Here is a 21,026-nt window from a genome sequence, read left to right on the forward strand (position 1 = left end):
ATTTTAATTATTTTTATTTTAGTCCTTACTACATTTATATATATATATATATTTAGGTTAAATTATATATTTAGTCCCTTAAATATTAATAAATTATATTTTAGACCCAAATTATAATTCAGGGTAAATTACATTTTTAGTATAATATTTTAATATTATTTCGAAATTAGATTAATTAATTTTGATATTTCATATTTTAATCAATACTTATTATTATAATATGAATTGTAATATTAGTATATTTTATATATTAAGATAACTTTATATTAAATATTATTTAGTAATTATTTATTTTTATTTGTAAATTTAAATTTAAATACAAGTTTATAATTTACTGCAAAGATAATTAATTAATAAATATTGGTACCAATTTTGGTCATTTTGGGGTGTTAATCCTTCCTAATACGTAACCGACTCCCGAACTCATTTTTCTGGTAAGTAGACCTGAGTTGTATTATTTTAATATTATTCTTAGGAATTTTTATTAAAATAATATGACATTTTGGTGACCAATCTCACCAAATAAAAAGATTGGTGGCGACTTTACAACTTGGTGTTTCATCTGATTCATGGAGGATAAACACTTACTTTTTCGAGACTAGTTACACTGTCTGAGGTGTACTATTTGACCTCTTCGTCTCCAGGGTAGAGAAATGTCTCGACAGCTTGGCGATTCCACTGGGAATTTTTAAAAAAAATGAGAGTCCAACAACCAATTTATTAATTATCCGTCTTTACAGCAAATAATAAATTTATTTTAATTTTGTTTTAATTATTTTTATTATTTTACTAACCTTTTGTTTTTTTGTGTATATATTTAATTTTGGGTCATTAAAATAGAATAATAGGTTGTATATTATTTTTATTTTATGCTTTTCCTCACCCTTTGTGAACTGCATTCATGACATGAGCTAAAACCCTACTCTTATCCTGTTTAAGTGAATGAGAAACTATTCCCTCGTGTGGTTTTCACCTCCGTATGGACTTAAGGAATTGTTTTCCTTTGAATTGAACTTAATCCGAAAGTCTGTAAGGGACCAGGATTGAGTGTAACATCCCAACCCGTACCAGACCCGGATACGAGTTCGAGATGTCACATTAACTTTTTAAAACAATATCCTTACAAAATAACAGAACATTTGGATTTATTTTAAGAAAATACGATCATATACTATTGAATTATGTTTCATTATAACAAATTTAAAGAAAAATGTTTTTATAAATAGTACTATACTGTATGAACAGTAACGATGCTAAAAATTTTCCAGAATGCTACAGGGGTATCGATACCCTGCTACAGTGTACCAATACCCTGCTACAGTAATTCCGGCCAACATATATAAAACTCATAAAAATTTAACCTTTTATCACTATAAAGTTATCATTTACATATATACGTTTAAAACATTACAAAACTCAATCATCTGATTTTACAAAACTGATTAGAACATATCGGATTCAAACCTTTATTTACATGCCAACCACAATCAGTATTACAAAATACAAACTATTCATTTCTTTTATGATCTGATCTTTGGAAAGGAGAAACTGACCTGTCTTGCATAACTTTTTCAATCTTCCTCTTCTCGGAACCTACGTGTGAAACAATCACACGCTAAGTCGTTGACTTAGTGAGGCATATAAAACATATAATAGAAATCATAGAACATTTCACGTAACATAATGAATACATGTACATATACCATCATTATCGTAATCTTTATTTATCATATTATCTTATACTTATCATTTCATATCACCAAAAACATATATATCACATATATTGTATTTGTTTTTGTCTCTTTATTAGCCCATGTACACATGTCATTCAGTGTAAACAATAATAACATGATATCATATAATAATGCAAACACTTTTGATATCTTTAATAGGACCATACACATTACTGAGAACTTAAGATATATGAGTACTTTGAGGGTGTGCACACATATGCTGTCACCACAGCTCGTATAATAATATGTCCATATGTCCCGAAGAACATAGGTAATACTGTCCATATGTCCCGAAAGACATAGGTAATACTGTCCATATGTCCCGAAAGACATAGGTAATCCTGTCCATATGTCCCGAAAGACATAGGTAATCCTCGACTCTTGGCATGCCAACTATACCCCTAGCTCTCATATCACATAACATGGGCATTATCATTATGATTCATATCATTACTCTTATGATCACATATTTCTTTTCTTCTGTCACATACCACATGTATGTGTAACCATCTATCTCATATCATATAACATGCATCATATATTCAGGAAATCCGTGGATCATGACTCATAGTTTTTATTATTTCACATATGTTCATGTAACCACTTATGTCATATCTTGTTCACATATGTTCACATATACATCACAAAAGCACTTAATCTCATAGTTCTTTCATATATCTCATTATTACATTTTCACAGGATCACATAGTCACGTAGTTCACTTACAAATAGACCATTTCCATATAATTCACATGTCACATGTACTTTTTCTCATATATCTCATATAATCATATATATCTTTTTTCATACATATATCATATATGCATACCTTCACTTATCTCATATCATATAATTGATGTTCTGTTCTCTTATGTTCACATGACATATAATGCATACAAATCATATTTACACATGCCTTTACTCATGAATTTATACATCACATAGCACATAGAATAACATATAAACTTATACATGTATTCATGTACATACTTTCATATAGTCCGTATATCAATGCCATATAGCTTATCTCACAGTTTTATATAATCACTTATATCAATACACATAGCTTGTACTATAATTTCATATATTCATGTAGATCATGTAACATATAATAACATATGACACATACCCATTTTCATGTACTCATGCACACATAAGAATCACAAATCAAATAACATTTTAGGAGTCACTTCTTACCATAGTAACTCCGTCACTGGCTCATTGAAAGCTAATATTTGTTCTATAACATAAGTACAAATTAAACTTGCACTCTCCTATATCTCATTGTCTTTCCCTCGATCAATCTTACTTCCCCAAATGTTCCGAAATTGCTTTAGTCTCAAAATCTACTTAAATATACGTTTTAGGGTAATTATTAGATACCTAAACCTTGTAATTTGATACTAATAGCTTTAATGAATTTAATGAATCAATATCAAATTTTTCCTTTAGGGGGTATCGATACACTCCTTAAGGTATCGATACCCTTATTGCATTATGTGATTTTTTGTTCAAGAGGTATCGGTACACATACATAGGGTACTGATACACACTGCCCAAAATAGGATTTTTTTCACCCGAAATTCATTTACTCTTCACTGAATTTCCTCATACAAAACTCCTTTCATACCACCAAACTCAACTACAACCATTTTAACTAACTTCTATCATTCCAATACTTTATTATCTACCATATTTCATCCAAATTCTTAAAGTTAAGGATCATACCCAAATTTCCATGTTATCCAAACTTTGATTTAACACTTATAACTTCTTATTCACACCTATGACAAGTCAATTTCAGCTTCTAAATCCATTTATACCTCATTAATCAAAATTCCACTTATCCACTTCTTATCTTTAATCCTTAATAACTTACAAGTCTTTGAGTTTCTATGACCTTTTTCATCTCCATCATGTTTGCTAAGTCTTCCTTAACTAAACCATATTTGAATTTTAAGAATTAACCAAAAGAAATCAAACTCACATTGGCTTGGGGCTTCACGTTTGGGAGAAGAAGAAGAAGAAGAAGAATAAGAGAAATATCTGGAAACTATGTTTCCCAAAACATGATCCATGTGGGTTATAAAATAACCCAAATAATATTTTATTTTATCCTTTGTTCAATGACCTTTTTGCCCATTTCTTCTTACTTCATTTGTTAATTCATCTAACACCATAGATTTCAATTAATTCCTTCACTTTTTAATTTATCTTATATGGTAATTGAATTTTAAAATCTTACACTTTAATCACTAACCCGATATTGAGGATGTTACAGTGAGGGTTTGGTAGTCCTAGGGGACACTAACAAAGGACAATTTGTTGACCCTTCTTACTCTAGAGCCAAAGCCCAGCATATAGTAAAACCTAGAACTGGAGTTTAGACAGAGCCTAACCTGAATGAGTCTTGTAAAATTAAGTACACAAGGAAAATCATGTTGAGTCTTTTTATTTTACATAATATTATCATTTTTTAATAAATGCATGAGAACTAGAAATCATGTGGTTAGGTTATTTTTCCAAACAAAGCATGGAACTAGAAAGCATGATGTTAGGATATGATTTGTTTCTTACTAACCAGTTTTTGTATATATTCTGAAAATGCACATATTAATTATTCTGTTTGCATTTTCATAATCATGACATACTCAAGGGTGTTGATTCAAGAGTGATTATTAGAACTAAAGGTTTTCATTATGGACAAGTGGTTTCATGATCAAGTAAACTGTGAAGCAGCCAAATAAGGATATCTTGAAGAAGCTTTTAAAATAATTGAGGGGTATGCATGCAAAAATCCTGGTAGATTGGTACCAAAAGCTTTTTATGGCAAGATCATCAATAGAAGCAGTCAAAAGGAAGAGATTTTTTATGAAACTCAAGCTGGTTTTTGGAAAGACGAAAACAAGAAATTGAGCACAGAGGTTGAAGCCATGATTGATGATTTCTGAAAAGTCAGTCAAACCTTTAAAGATGTTGGATTAGGAAAAACCTCTGAAGAATGAATGACAGAAATTATTAAACTGAAGTGTAATACTTATTACTAGAAAAAGCAACATAGGATCAAGCAAAGAAATTCTCCTATAACTTTCAAATTACTGAAGAAATATACAATGCATCCATTACTAATTTGGAAAAATGTCAAACTGAAAACCAGATATTGAAGAAGGATATAGCCAACATGGAAATTTCATATATGATCCATCAATGTGAGATTAATGTTGAATTAAAACCCACTAGAGTTTAGAACCACAAGTTGCTGAAAATTGTGGATGAATATGGATATCTGGTACAAGAACTTCTTGAACATAAAGGTTCTTTGATAAATGAAAATGAACAATATTGTTTGCAACTTCAGAAAATGGCAGGAAAGATTCAAGAAAAAGATAATGACTTGAAGAAAGTTATTGCTCAAGCAAGCAAGGTAGCCCACAAGCTGGTGAACTTAGCTGGTTTTACAATGGAATTGAAGCAGGACGATGATCTGATTCTAGAGCATAAATGGAAATTAACTTGGCCTTTTAAGGAGATAGAGAAATTAGGAGGGAAAGTTATCCCTTATATGCAATGATCTTTTGGATGTATTGAAAAACCCTTTTGTGTTCAATGGAAGTTGTTTTAAGATAATTAGTCTTGAATTACACCTTTTCATACATGCATTTACATATACATTTTACATTCATAATCATGTTATACATAGCAAAATAACATGTATCAATCATTAAAACATGAGATTAATCAGTGAAAGATTTTAAAATCAAGAGTTCTGAAAATCATGGGCATGTCTTAAAAAAGATTGAAAGCAATGAATGGAAATATTAGCTCTTGTTGGAAGGGTTGAGAGAATCCAAGAACAACTTATGGAAATCCAACGAGAAATGCTTGAAGAAACCATAAGGTTCCAAGCTGAGTCCAGGGAACATATGACCCATATAAGCAGTATGATGGTTACTCTACTATATGGGGAGAAAATGTCAGAAGTCCCTATTGAGCATGAAAAGATGAAAGCCTCAGGAAAAAGTCTAGATTTCAATGATATGATGACAAATGACCAAGAACCTGATGTGGAATATAGAAATCCAACCCATTTTCATGAATTAGGAAATATAACAGATAACATGGATATTGAAGCTGGTACAAAAAAGAGAAACATGGAACAAGTCCTATTGAAAATGGATAAAAAAGGCAAGAAGGAAAAAAGGATGACACATTTCATTCCAATTCTAATTTCGTATTCAGAGTTGTTACCCTTTCTCTTTTAAAGTGGTCTTGTAACACCCATTCCTCCTAGTACTTATTTGCATCCAAATTGGAAAAATATCAAGAATCCATGCAATTATCATTCTGGAGATTTTGGTCATTTTACAGAAAATTGCATAATGCTAAAATTAAAAGTCCAAAACCTTATGGCAGAAGGGTTATTATGTTTCGAAAATGGGAAACCTAAGCTCCTCAGGAAACCAAAGCTGGTTGAAAAGGAGAAATTTTCAAGTCAGCTCATCTCTCAAGATAATGGTCAAAAGTCAGACATTCAAAGCAAACATTTTAAGGAAAGTAATAGCAAAGAAACGATCATATCAAGGGAATCTCTACCCTCTTTTCTTTCAATCTCATGCATCAAGTTATATGCCAAATTACATGAAGCCCAACTTATTACCCCATGTCTGGCTAAACCTTTGGTACCACCTTACCCAAGATGGTATAATAAAAGGGTCTTTTATGAGTATCATGTTGGAATCTGAGGACACTCCATTGAAAATTGTGGCAACTTCAAACGATGAGTTCAAGATCTTCTGACTCATGGAGTTAGAGAAGTGGATGCCAACAGTCAATCCATTTTGATTAAACATTTGGGAGTTAACCACAAAAATGAAGTTGATGGTGTCAAAATAAATGAAGGGCAAGACAAAGCCAAGGAAGATGAAGTATGTATGGCATATTTAATTCTCGATACTTCTCTCAAGATAAATGAAAATGCAAAAATGAGCAACAAAAGAGCAAAAGGAAAGGTGATTCGAGACTGGCCTACAAGTTTAAAAAGAAGCAAGGTAGATACAATCTTGGATACACCTGTATCAGATTTTTTAAAATCAAAAGAAGCCGAGAGCAATTCAAAAAGAAAAGAAAATGCTACTCCAAGTACAACTGCAAGAAATATCCGAAATTACGATTTAATCAAGAGAAAGCTGAGATTTGCTCGTCCAAAGAAGCTACCCAAGAAATGATAAAAAAAATGGGGGGCCAATATAGATAGAGATACTGGTCTAATTATACACCCAACATCCAAAGAATATTGGGGCAGTGGATGTTGTTATCTACCACTATTGTACCTTTCATTTTGTAGCATCTTGTTTGAACATGTTTTTGTTCTTTTCTCTGCCACTTTTGTAATAAAAATGTGTTGCTTTTAAGGTTATGAGCATTGAATCAATTTTGCAATATTGTATTTCTTTGTATATCATTAGATTAAAAACTCTTTACAATTAGAGTTATACATTTTTGGCAAAAGTATCAAGATTGAAAAACAGAAAGAAAGGGACCCTAACCTTACCTCAGAAAAAAATATATCCCAAATACTACCTTTTCCACAAAAATGAGAGAGCTTTCTCCAATATAAGGAATTAGACAAAAGGCTTGGTGATAAATCTAGTCTAAGTCAGATGTTTATAAATTGAGATTTGATAATGAGATTTTTTGAATTTCACCAAACACATAGACTATAACAGGTTCTTTTAAAAAGTAAGAGTCATAAGCAGAAAAAACTTTCCCTATAAAGCAATTGGTTAGTAGCCCTGACTTTATGGATAAGTTTCAACTAGCCCAATAATGGCTAATGTCAATAAAGCTGAATTCAGCTAGCCAAAAAGACAAAAGAAGTCATTATAAGAGAGTGAAATAATACCTATATATTCACATATGCACATATCTCATTGTTCGATTCACACTAGAATCAAAGATTTCAGAGAATTGAAATGGAGGTAATTTAGAAGGTCTAGTAACTATTATACTAGATTGTGTCATTTTGTACGCATCTGGTTAAAGATACCAAGTCAAGAAAGTGAGACATATGACAATGTTCACAAAGAGCGAGAGATGAGTGTCATTTTCATTAAGATGTAACCACAGAAAATAGAAAAGTCAACCTGAAACTAACCTCTCAATCTTGATACTTGTCAAATAATTATAACTATGAGATAGTAAAAGTTGTTGATTCTTTTGATATTCTTTGAATTCATGCTTATGATTTGATTATATTGTGAACCTGAAGAGACAATATTTTACAAGATTCTTTTGTTCTTTGATAAGAAAGGAGGAAGAACATTTTTAAACAAGATAGTTTCAAATGAGAACATATCTTGAAGCAAGTTGATGCCAATTCTACTCTTAACAAAGCCAGAATGATGAAACATTTCATATTCCTAACAGCAAGTGCCCGAAAAAAATTTGGGGGAAGTTGGACTTATAACATCCCTTTTGAAACAAATAGTCAAGAAAAAGATGATTACTTTATTCAAAAGATGCACATATCTCAGTCAAAAGGATCGATCATCCCTTAGCTATGATAACATGAAGAGAATCCCTCAAGTTGCTTAACAACATTGTTGTTTAGTAACGCTAAAATGATAATATTCAAGGTAAAAAGATTTGGCACGAATCAAGAAATGAGTATCCACAATGGAGAATTATCAAAATTAGACCTCATGAATGGACATTAAGAGTGAACCTTACAACTTAGAATGTTGAGATATTTTGAAGGCTCACATCAACATGAAATAATTTGGGGTATGTTGAAAGCCTATTTCAGTCAGAAATTAATTGTTGGGCATGCTGAAGGCCCATTTCAGACAAAAATAATCTAACCAGGAAAAATCATTCTTCTGAAGAAAAAAGGTATGAAGAATGAAAATGTTGAAATAATGACAGTAGACATCATTGTTTCGTCTACCATGTGATTACATTATCCCCACAGGAGTCATAAGAAAAAGGTTAAAGTGTTGTCAAATGTTCCCGAAATATGATCCTACTTGTAGTCTTAGTGAAGTATCATTGTAATGCAAAAAGCTTCGAACATCATTCAAAGAGTTCCATGGTTGAGAAATCTAGGCAGAAACCACATGAAAGGATGAATGTGTTGTCAAATGTTTTACGAACCACTAATTATGGTGTTGAACCAATGTTGCAATCATATAATATTCCTGATTCAGAAATAATGAAGATTTCTTTCCACAAAAAGAATGTTGGAGCTTTAATAACAAGAAACTAGCGGAGCCAACTAAGATTGAACAATGGGTTATGGCTTGAAGAATTTTGTTTGAGACCTGATTAGATGTGAAGACATGAAAGGAATTAGGATAAATCATTTTATAAAAACGATATAATTAGATGTGGAGACATGAAAGGAATTAGGATAAATCCTTCCTGTGATATGTTTCAAGAGTAAATCATAACAGACGTGGATGATATCCTGATTAATCTCTGATGAGTTTGGCATAGTTATGTCTACATTTTATAGAGATGATAGATTCTCTTTTCAAATATGATAGATTCTCTTTTCAAAGACGAAAGCTTTACCAGATTTCTACACAAGTTTAGATAGAGACAGTTGATGTTATTAAGAGAAGTGGGCCAACCAGGTCATAATCCTAAGTATAGAAAAAGTCCCATAAATAAAACAGTTATTCTGAAGCAAAAAGAAGATACAAAAATACAAGATGATCAGATGATTCTTTGAAAATGCAAGCTTGAAAACATAAGTTGCTACACTAATGATTGAAGTGAACCTTGAAAAAAGATGATCAAGTGGAAGCAAATTCAATCATAAATCTGAACTCCACAAAAGAGTAGTGGAACAGATTTTTTAGCAAAGTATCAAACTCCACGAAAGAGTAGTGGAAGAAAATCCAACTTTGAATCTTATATTCACGGAAGAGTAGTGAAATTAGATTGTCAAGTCAATCATTTTCAAACTTCATGAAAGAGTAGTGAAGAAAAAGCAGAAGCAAGATCAAAATTCGCTCTCCACGGAAGAGTAGTGGAACGAATGTTCAGTAAAATATGAAACCTCCACGGAAGAGTAGTGGAAGCAAATCCAAGTTTAAGTCTGAACTTCACGGAAGAGTAGTGAAACAGAATTTGTTCAAAGTCAATCCAAATCAATATTCACGGAAGATGAGTGAAGCAAATCATTTGCAAAGTTAATCCTCCGCCTTCACAGAAGAGTAGTGAAGCAGAAGCAGGAACAAGATCAAATTAAAATTCGATCTCCACGAAAGAGTAGTTGAAAGAATTCCCAGCAAAGCAAGAAGTTCACTCGACTAAAACTTGTCTTTTTATCTTTGCTTTATTCCTGTTTACACAAAAATAAAGTAAAGAGGGGCAGCTGTTGACAATCATTTTCGTCCGAGTAATGTATATATATAATAATATTATATTATAAATATTATTATTTATATATTCCGAAGGCCCGGTTACAAAATAAGGCACATAGGCCCAAGATACAAGTAGATCGCAGGCCCAGTTACAACCAAATTCGAAGCCCGTTTACAGATGTTGACCTGATCCAGACTCAAACCCAACAGATTTGATCCAGGCCTCGCAACCCGAGCCAGACCTGTATCCAACAGGTCTACGAGAAATCCAGCTAGGGTTTTCTGCTCATCATCTCTAGCCGCCAGTACGGCATATAGTCGCACGATCAGATGGAGATCCAAGGGTCCAGAAGCCATCCAGCAGAAAGCCTAGGGTATCATTGTAACCCTAGGTTCTATTCCGGCCACCGCCTCCATCGCTCCAACCAGGTGCTGCCACGATGATCGCCGCCTCTCCAGAATCCAGTAGAGCTCTCCCGAAGGCTCTAGAAGAAGAATCTCGATCGTACAACACAACAAAGCTAGGGTGAGTCACCACCGTAGGTCCGGTGACTCACCGAAAAAGCCATCATTATAATCGGTCATCAAGGACTATATAAGGCCGATCCTGTAAGAGAAACAGAGGGAGACAACAAGAACATACACAGAGACATCAAGAGACATAGTGAAAACAAGAGCGAAACAGCGGTAAACAACCAAAGAGCAATAGAAAGGAAAAAAAGAAGAGGCTGAGAGACTCACCACCTTCGTCAGAGTCTTCAACGTCATCGGGAAGTCTAAAAGCCGAAGGTAAAAAAACTTAGATCTACGTCGATCTATAAGTTTTTAGAGGAAAAGGAACTTGGAATCGGGCCCAGGAGAGTGAGGGCTTCGATTTAGTGTATTTGGGTGTTTTTCGGCCACTATGGATGGTGACCGCCAGCGGCGATCGGCTGTCAGCCAGGGTCGAATTCCCTTCGGCTAGGGAATTCTAGAGAAATGAGAGATTTTGGCCCTTTTGGGCCGGTTAGGGTCTTTAAATACCCTCCCCGAACGACGTCGTTTTGGGAGGGCTGTGTGTGTAATTATGCAAACGGGTAAATTACACCCGTGATCCTTCAAGCTTTGTATTCTTCCCTTTTGGTCACCAAAATCATGTTTTTTGCATTTCAATTTTTTGTTTCGTATTTTAATTATTTTTATTTTAGTCCTTACTACATTTATATATATTTAGGTTTATTTATATATTTAGTCCCTTAAATATTAATAAATTATATTTTAGTCCCGAATTATAATTCAGGGTAAATTACATTTTTAGTACAATAATTTAATATTATTTTGAAATTAGATTAATTAATTTTGATATTTCATATTTTAATCAATACTTATTATTATAATATCAATTGTAATATTAGTATATTTTATACATTAAGATAACTTTATATTAAATATTATTTAGTAATTATTTATTTTTATTTGTAAATTTAAATTTTAAATAAAAATTTATAATTTACTGCAAAGATATTTAATTAATAAATATCGGTACCAATTTTGAGCGTTTTGGGTGCTAATCCTTTCCCATATGTAACCGACTCCCGAACTCATTTTTCTGGTAAGCAGACCGGAGTTGTATTATTTTAATATTATTCTTAGGAATTTTTATTAAAATAATATGACATTTTGGTGACCAATCCCACCAAATAAAAAGATTGGTGGCGACTCTACAACTTGGTGTTTCATATGATTCAGGGAGGATAAACACTTACTTTTTCGAGACTAGTTACATCGTTTGGGGTGTACTATTTGCACTCTCTATCACCAGGGCAGAGAAACGTCTCGACAATTGGCTTGGAAAAAATAAACAAAGAAAATTGTAAAATCATATATTACTTTAATTGCAAGCAACCCCTTTTAATTCCATGCAAAGTATCGTGGAAGGGAGTCTTAAGGAGCAGGCGGTGGAGTTCGATCACCACAAAAATCCGTCGTCAAATGTTACCAGTGGATCGATTCTGTTGCCCCAAGTATCGTGGAAGGGAGTCTAAAGGAGCAGATGTTTGGTTCACGGAATGTAAGATTATATTTGGGAATACCATTATTGGAATGTAACATTATTATGAGAATATTTTATTACCTTGCTTGGTTTGTTTAGCAGGAATGTAAGATTACAGTGTTTGGTTAGAGAAATATAAGATTACTTGGATGCATATTTTACCAAATTATCCTTGTGAAATTTTTTTTAAAGTTACACTTGAATATTAATTTATAAATATTTGAATGAAAACTCATAAAAATATTTTAATCGTTATACTATCTAACTTTTGAGGAGAAATTACATTTAATATATAATTAATATAATTAGTATTTTAACTTTATATTTTTAAATAATGTTCATAAATATCATATTTATTTATATAAAATATAATATAATATAAAAAATAATAATATTATGATAGTAAAATATTGTTTTAAATAATTACATTTTTACAATAATACTATTTTTTTCATCCCATAAAATTATAAATAGTAAAATATTGAATATTAAAAATATAAAATATTTTAAATTCTCAAAATTATTAATATTTTAGTAAATCAAACTCTTTGTATATTATTATTATTTTTATAATTTTGAGTAAAGTAAAAAAATAAGAATTTAGAAGTATCATTATAAAAATAATTCATTAGTCCAAGAGTATTCTTGTCCAAAATGATGTGAATGTAAGATTATCTAAGAATTTGGAGGTAATGATATTTCCACCATTTTAACAAAAAAAATGCTACTATTAGGATAATAATATTCCCGATAATGTAAGATTCTGTGAACTAAATGTGGGAATACAATTCCGGAAAAAAAATTCCCCTTAATAATATAAGATTCACGAACCAAACGCACCCTAATAAAAATCTGATGTTTGACAATTCAGTAGGTTTAGTGGCCCAACCGTGCGATTCTTCCCTGGATCCTCAGAGACACCAAGCCATTTTGTTCCATGGCTCCGATCATGCTCTTTCAAGTTCTCGTGCTCTACCAAAGACTAAGGAGAGACCATCTCCTGATATCATTCGGAATAGGGGATTGAAGGGAACGTCTAAACCCGTTGGTAAAGCTCTGTTAAAAGATAAAATGCAACTTGTGGCATTCATGATCAAGCTGTGTCTTGTCCAGGTGGTCCAGGTAATAACTCTTTGAGCAGGGATTCTGCGTAATAGAGCTCTCTCCTTATCTTCTTTTTTTCCATTGATTTTTCTTTATTTACGTGGAATTGTCAAGGTTGTGGCGGGATTAAATTCCAGAAAGTGTTCAAGGAATATATGCAGGATTATATACCGAATATGGTTGCTACTCTGGAGCCTTGTATCAGTGGAGGTAAAGCGGACTGGGTCATCTCTAAGATTGGGTTCTCTAACCACTACCACGTAGAATCTAGGGGGTTTTCGGGGAGTGTATCTGGCTTCTCTGGGATGATTCGTTGTCGGTTGATATTGTTGCGGCTCATCCTAGTTTATTCATACTTTGGTGAATGGTGGTGGTTTTCGCCATCCATTTTTTGGTTACGATAGTCAATGGGAGTCCTGATCGAACAACTCGTATGTCGTTTTGGACCGACTTGGGAAACTATCCGAGGGCTATTGGTATTCCCTGGATTATGGCCGAGGACTTTAATGCTCTGTTATCTAGTGCCGAGAAGTCTGGTGGTGTTAGGCGAGGGAGAGGGTATCCTTATTTCCAAGGTTTTGTTAATCATCATAATCTCCTGGACTTTGGCTTTAAAGGGCCGCAGTTTACTTGGTATCATGGAGGAGTGTCGGAGCGACTTGATCTTATGTTAGCTAATAACGATTGGAATAGGAGTTTTCCAAACTCCACTGTTCATCATGTCCCTAGGATCAAGTCGGATCGCATGCCTATTTTATTCTCCACTCAGGAAGGCACAAAAGTATCTCGTATTTGCGCCCTTTCCGTTTCATTGTTGGATAGATAAAGCATGATAATTTCAACTCCTTTATTTGAGATACTTGGTCTTATGGCGGGGACATCAACGAACCTATAAATTAGTTGGCAATTTCCCTTAAAGCTTGGAACCATGAGGTTTGTAGGCATATCATTAAGAAGAAAAGGCTCCTTAAACCGTAACTCGGCAACATTCAAGCTGATATTGTTAGGTACGATTTTCCTCATCTTCTTGATAAAGAGTTGGAGATCCATGCAACTCTTGAGGAAACTCTAGATCATGAGGAGCTCTTGTGGAAGCAGAAATTTGGGAATACGTGATTGCTTGAGGGGGGACCGCAATACTAAATATTTTCATAGCAAAGCCCTTAACCGGTGCAAATGAAACCGCCTTCAAGCTTTGAGGATTGATAGTGGGGAGTGATGTTATGAGAAGGATATTCTTAAGGATGAAGCTTTATCCTTCTTTAAAAGACTATCAGGAGGGGTCTCGTAGTGATGAGCGATTTCCCATTTATGGCACTTTCCCCAACTCTCTTTGGAAGACACGAATTTCCTGAACACAAAGTTTTCCACAGAGGAAATTAAGAACGCTCTTTTTGAAATGACCCCTCAAATATTCGGGTGCGGATGGACTTGCCGTTCTTTCAGAGTCAGTAGAGTATTATTGGGTCATCAGTCTGTGATTGGGTCAAGGGCATATTCAACGGTAATAGTCTGGGAGTGGAGATGAACAAAACTATGATTGTTCTGATTCCTAAAGGGGACCATCCAGAGACGTTTGTGGAATTTAGACCTATTAGTCTATGTATTGTGCTCTATAAAGTCATTATGAAGATTATCGCTAACAGATTCAATGAGGTCTTTCCTAAAATCATTGGCCAAAGTTAAGCTAACTTTATTGTGAGGCGTAATATTAGAGATAATATCCTGGTAGCTCAAGAAGTGATTCATTCTATGAGAATCAAGAAACAGGGTAAAGTCCAGTGGATGGCGGTTAAGGTCAACCTTGTGAAGGCCTATGATCACGTGTGTTGGAACTTCCTGTCTAATATCCTTGTTGATATGGGCTTCCCTGTGTATCCCAGAAGAGTCATTATGGATGTTATTTCTTCTTCCTCCACTCAGATCCTTAGGAACAAGTTTCTTTTTGAAAGCTTCATGCCCACTCGGGGGATTCGCCAAGGATGCCCTCTCTCTCCTTATCTTTTTGTCCTTTACATGGAGAGGCTTAGCCAGATTATTTACCAAGCTATTAATAACGGTCACTGGAAGTCGATGTTTCTCTCCAGTAGGATTCGGGACTAGCTTTTCTGATGATCTAATCCTCATGTGCAAAGCGGATTCGGGACAAGCTAGTTTGATTCAGTCTATTCTTGAGCGGTTCAGTAGGTATTATGGTCACAAGGTTAGTCCGAGCAAAACAAATGTCTTCTTCTCTATGAATGTGCTTGAGGTCATATCTACGTCTCTTTGTAACTTGATGGGGTTTAGCCATACTATGTATCTCGACAAGTATCTGGGTATACCGCTTTTCCATAAGAGATTTACCAGAGATACATTCCAATTCATTGTAGATAAGGTGAACAATAATCTTAACGGGTGGACGATGTACAAGCTTTCTTTAGCCAGTCCGATTACCTTTGCCAAAGCTACGTTACTGGCTATTTTGAATTATTTCATGAAGACGGTGCTTATTTCAAGGAACATTTGTGAAAAGATTGAGCAGATCGCCCGCCTCTTCGTTTGGGGTGGATCGAATAGTTGCCCCAATATGGCCATGGTTAATTGGGATAAATGTTGTCAAATAAAGCTTTTCTAATAAAATTGGGGTTTAATCTTCTTATGAGATGCGATGCGCTTTGGGTCTAGGTTCTCTGTGCTAAGTACAAGGTTCACGAGCAAGTCCCAGATTGCATTACTAATGTGAGATGTTCTTTTGATAGACGATCCTTAAGCCATGTGCGGAGCTTTATATGAGAGAACGTATGCTGGTCCTTTGGGAATGGTAGGTCTTCTCATTTTTTGTTAGACTCATGGATCCCTGGGTCAAAGTTGTTGATCGATGATCTTTCGTCTTACCATTCTTTGGACATTCAAGCTAAAGTACGTGATTTTATCACTAAAAATGGTTGTTGGAATTTCGCTTTGTTGGAACAGGTTCTGGGTGATGATGTAATACAGAAGGTTGTGGCCATTCCGCCCCCTTCTAACGCGGATGATGAGGATAGACCCACTTGGCGATGGGACAGTACGAGACTTTTGTCACGGACCGTCTGGCCATGACCGAACTCAATGTGATCAAGGCTGCCAAGGACTATCTTTACCACGTTTTGGGCCTTCTAGAAGACTCAAGTGAGCTGATTCATCCACCTTGGAGGGAAGATAATAATTATATTAAAGATAATTCCCACTTGTGATGCTAACTCATTGCCCACTTGTTGTAAATAGTATAGAGCTCTCATCTTAGCCATTGATGTATTTTAATCCCAACCGTTCATTGTAGGGGACTCCAACTATAAAAGGAGGATCACCCCCTTCATTTACACACCTCAAGTTGAGAAATACAAACTAGTATTCACTCTCAAATCTCTCTTATTCCTTTAGCTCATCCATCTCTTTATTTTCCCCATTTCCTTTGGGTTAGCAACTTTCTAAGCATTCTTGCTTAGTGAAGGTTCGAGTCACTTAGTCGGTTTTTGACCAAGAAAACGTCTAAGGTCGCACGAGCTTGCTAGCAGCAGTCTAGCCCCGTGACAAGTGGTATCAGTGCGTGTTTTTGTCTATTTTTGTAGGTTCGAGACGACACCACAACAAGGCGATGTAGGAGCTTCCGATGGGAATGAATCCCGTAATGTTGGAAAGAAGAGAGCACCATCGAGAGATGTACTCATGTCCCTCCAAGAGAAGGTTACCATGCTCGAGGGTTCCATGGAGGATGCTAAGGGAGTGCTGGAAACGCTGGAGTCCATAGACCTTGAAAGGCTAGGATCGTTGGATCTCGATAAGCTAGATTCCTTGGATTCTATCAAGGAGGAGGTTAAGGATTCACTCAATGAGTTGGATGCAAGGACAACTGATCATGGTGATTCCTTAGAAGCCATGGTTGTGGCTTTAAGGAAGGAAGTCGAGGAACTCAAGAGCGAGGGTTCCTATTCTGAGGTGGTCAAGCTAAAGAGGGAGGTCGAGCTTCTCAAGACCGAGTTGTTGATGTGCAAAGCTGCGTTCGGAAATAGCGCGGCCACTATTGCACCCAAAGCCTTGGGCAACAATCCTAAGCTGGAGAAGTTCAAAGGGTCCAGGTCAGCCCAAGATGTCGAGAATTTCCTTTGGGGGTTGGACTAATACTTTGCGGCCATGGGAATCACGGAGGATGCCAAGAAGGTAAGCATCGCTAGCGTTTACTTATCCGAGGTTGCCCTCATGTGGTGGTGACATAGATGCAACGACATGAAGCATGGTAACGCTGCCATTGCAACATGGGAAGAGTTCTAAGTAGAATTCAAGGAACAGTTCTACCTGGAGTATGCCGAAGATGAGGTGCGGTCTAAGTTGAGGCGTCTCAAGCAAGAAGGGTCATTGAGGGAGCATGTTCGAATGTTTGTCGAGCTAAGTCTCCAAGTCCCAAGTTTGAGTGAAGAGGACGGGTTCTTCACCTTCATGGATGGGCTAAAACCATAGGCGAAGAACTAGCTAAGGCGACGAGGGGTCAAGGATCTCTCGGCTGCCTTAACGATAGTCGAGTCAATCATAGAGCTTGCGTCAAGAGTGTGGATTCCAAACCAAAGCCAAAGTTCTGAGGCAACAGCGGTGATAGGGACAGGGCATCTAGATCCGACAAAGATTCGAGTGGCAGTGGAAGGCCATCAAATAGTAAGAACTTGGATAAGAAAGATAAGCCGAGTATCTAATGTTACAACTGCAAGGGCCAAGATCACTTGGCAAGGAACTGTCCGCAGAGGAACAAACTCTCAGCCATCAAGGAGAAAGATGGGGAAGAGAGTGAGACTCTTAAGCTTGGCTCCATCCTTAGCACCATGGAGGTCAAAAAGGGTCGAAAGAAGAAGGGGTTGATATTCGTGGACGTGCCCAAAAATTGAGTGCACTAGTGGACACCGGTGCCTCAGAATTGTTCATGTCCGATCCAGTTGCCAATAGACTTGGCCTTCATGTGGAGAAGGCAAATGGTTCCATCAAAATCGTGAACGCTGAAGAAGTTCCAATTGCGGGGGTCGCAAAAAGAATCGAGCTAACTGTTGGAGGATGGTCCGGAAGAGAACCCTTTAAGGTAGTTCCTCTTGATGATTTCGATTTAGTTCTTGGCTTAAGTTTCTTGGACAGGATCAATGCTTTCCCGATACCCTTTGCCGATTGCTTGTGCATCCTGGATCCAAAGCAACAATGCACAGTTCTAGTAAGCCGAGGGTCAGGAGTAGGGGCCAAAGTTTTGTCCGCGATTCAATTCTCGAAGGCGGTGTACAAGGAGGAACCGACTTTCCTAGCTGTCTTGGTGTGTGATGAGCCAGCCACAACCAAGGATGTTCCCGACTTAGTGAACCACGTTTTGGCAGAATTCAAAGACGTGATGCCTGCCGAGTTGCCCAAGAAGTTGCCTCCAAAGAGGCAGGTAGATCACAAGATTGAACTTGTGCCGAATGCAGAGCCACCCGCTCGAGCCCTTACCGAATGGCTCCGCCCGAGTTAGAGGATATGCGCAGACAGTTGAAAGATCTCCTCGATGCTGGTTACATCCGACCATCGAAGTATTATATGGTGTCTCGGTGATGTTTTAGAAGATGCACGACGGTTCTTTGCGGACGTGCATCGATTACCGGGCTTTGAATAAGCTCATGGTGAAGAAAAAGTACCCTATTCCTCTCATTACGGACTTATTCGATCAGCTTGGTGGTACAAGGTGGTTCACCAAGTTAGACTTGCGATCAGGTTATTACCAAGTAAGGATAGCCGAGGGAGATGAACAGAAAACAGCTTGCGTGACCAGGTACGGTTCTTATGAATACCTTGTGATGCCCTTTGGCCTCACGAATGCTCCAACCACTTTTTGCACCTTGATGAACAAGGTGTTGCAACCATTTTTGGATCGGTTCATTGTAGTCTACCTCGACGACATCGTCATCTATAGCAAGACGTTGGAGGAGTATGTCGAACACTTGAAGCAAGTGTTCTTGGTGTTACGAGACAATGAGCTCTATGTGAAAGAAGAGAAGTGCTCATTTGCCCAGACGAAGGTCCCTTTCCTTTGCCATATTGTTGGAGGTGGCAAGATCTGGATGGATAAGGATAAGATTTGTGCCATTGAAGAATGGAAGGTGCCAACCAAGGTGACGGAGCTGAGGTCATTCATGGGGTTGGCAAACTATTACAGGTGGTTTGTCAAAGGTTACTCAAAAATCGCCGTCCCCTTGACCGAGTTATTGAAGAAAGACAAGGGGTGGGATTGGAGCCCAAAGTGTCAAAGTGCCTTTGAAGAACTCAAGCTTGCTATGATAAGCGAGCCAGTCTTGGTGTTGCTAAATCACACCAAGTCCTTTGAAGTATTCACCGATGCATCCGATGTTGCTATTGGTGGGGTCCTAATGCAAGAAGGACATCTGATTGCTTACGAAAGCTGGAAGCTCAACGAGATCGAAAGGTGATACACGGTCCATGAGAAAGAGATGAAGACGGTGGTGCACTGTTTACGCACATGGTGACATTATTTACTTGGGTCCAAGTTCATAGTGTTTACCGATAATGTTGCCAACATCTACTTCTTAACCCAAAAGAAGTTATCACCGAAGAAGGCTCGTTGGCAAGAGTTTCTTGCCGAGTTTGATTTTTCCTTCGACTATAAATCAGGGAAAGTAAATTTCGTAGCCGATGCCTTAAGCCAAAGGTATGACATGGAGTTTGTCAGTATGTCGATGGGACAGATACGGGAACGCATCAAGGAGGGGTTGTCACATGATCCAATGGCCACTTCATTGATTGAGCTTGCCACTGAGGGTAAGACTTAAAAGTTTTAGCTCAAGGGAGACTTATTGTATGCTCGAGGACACCGCCTCTATGTACCGCAATTTGAAGGACTGCGAAAGGAGCTCATGAAGTAATGTCACAATTCCAAGTGGGCGGGACATCTGGGGATCCACCGAACTTTGGCCTTAATAGCAGAACACTATTACTGGCCGCACATGGGAAATGATGTTGAGGCCTATGTGAAGACATGTCTTGCGTGCCAACAAGACAAAATAGAGCAGAAGAAACCAGCTGGATTGTTGCAGCCTTTGCCAATCCCTGAAATACCATGGGAGAGTCTTTCCATGGATTTTATTGTCGGTCTGCCGGTTACGGATGGATTTTCTAGCATCATGGTAGTAATCGATAGATTTTCCAAGTATGGAACCTTTATCCCAGCATCCAAAGTATGCCCAGCCGAGGAAGCCGCTCTTCTTTTTCTAAAGCACATGGTGAAGTACTGGGGCGTTCCGAAGATGATTATCAGTGATCGGGACACAAGGTTTACCGGGAGGTTCTGGAAGGAGTTGTTCAAGTTGATGGGATCAAGCTTGAACTTCTCAACAAGTGTTCATCCACATACGGATGGGCAGACCGAGAGAGTGAATGCACTCGTTGAGACATACTTGAGGCACTATGTGAGTGCCACGCAACGTGACTGGCCAAAATTGTTGGATATAGCCCAATTTTCCTACAATTTGCAGAGGAGTGAAGTGACCAATCAAATTCCATTTGAGATTGTTACCGGGCAACAACCGCTCACACCATATGCAATTACGACCGGGTATAAGGGTCCGAATCCAACATCATACCAATTTGCCAAGGAGTGGCAAGAACAACATGAACTAGCCCGAGCTTGTTTGCATAAGGCCGGGAAGCGAACTAAGAAGTGGGCAGATCGAAAGCGTTGAGACGTTAATTTTGAGGTTGGTGACCTACTCCTTGCCAAATTAAGTGGGATCCTGTGCAACCCATATC

Source organism: Hibiscus syriacus, unplaced genomic scaffold, assembly GCF_006381635.1.
Source record: "Hibiscus syriacus cultivar Baekdansim isolate YM2019G1 unplaced genomic scaffold, ASM638163v2 tig00011277_pilon, whole genome shotgun sequence".
In the NCBI taxonomy this organism is placed as follows: Eukaryota; Viridiplantae; Streptophyta; class Magnoliopsida; order Malvales; family Malvaceae; genus Hibiscus; species Hibiscus syriacus.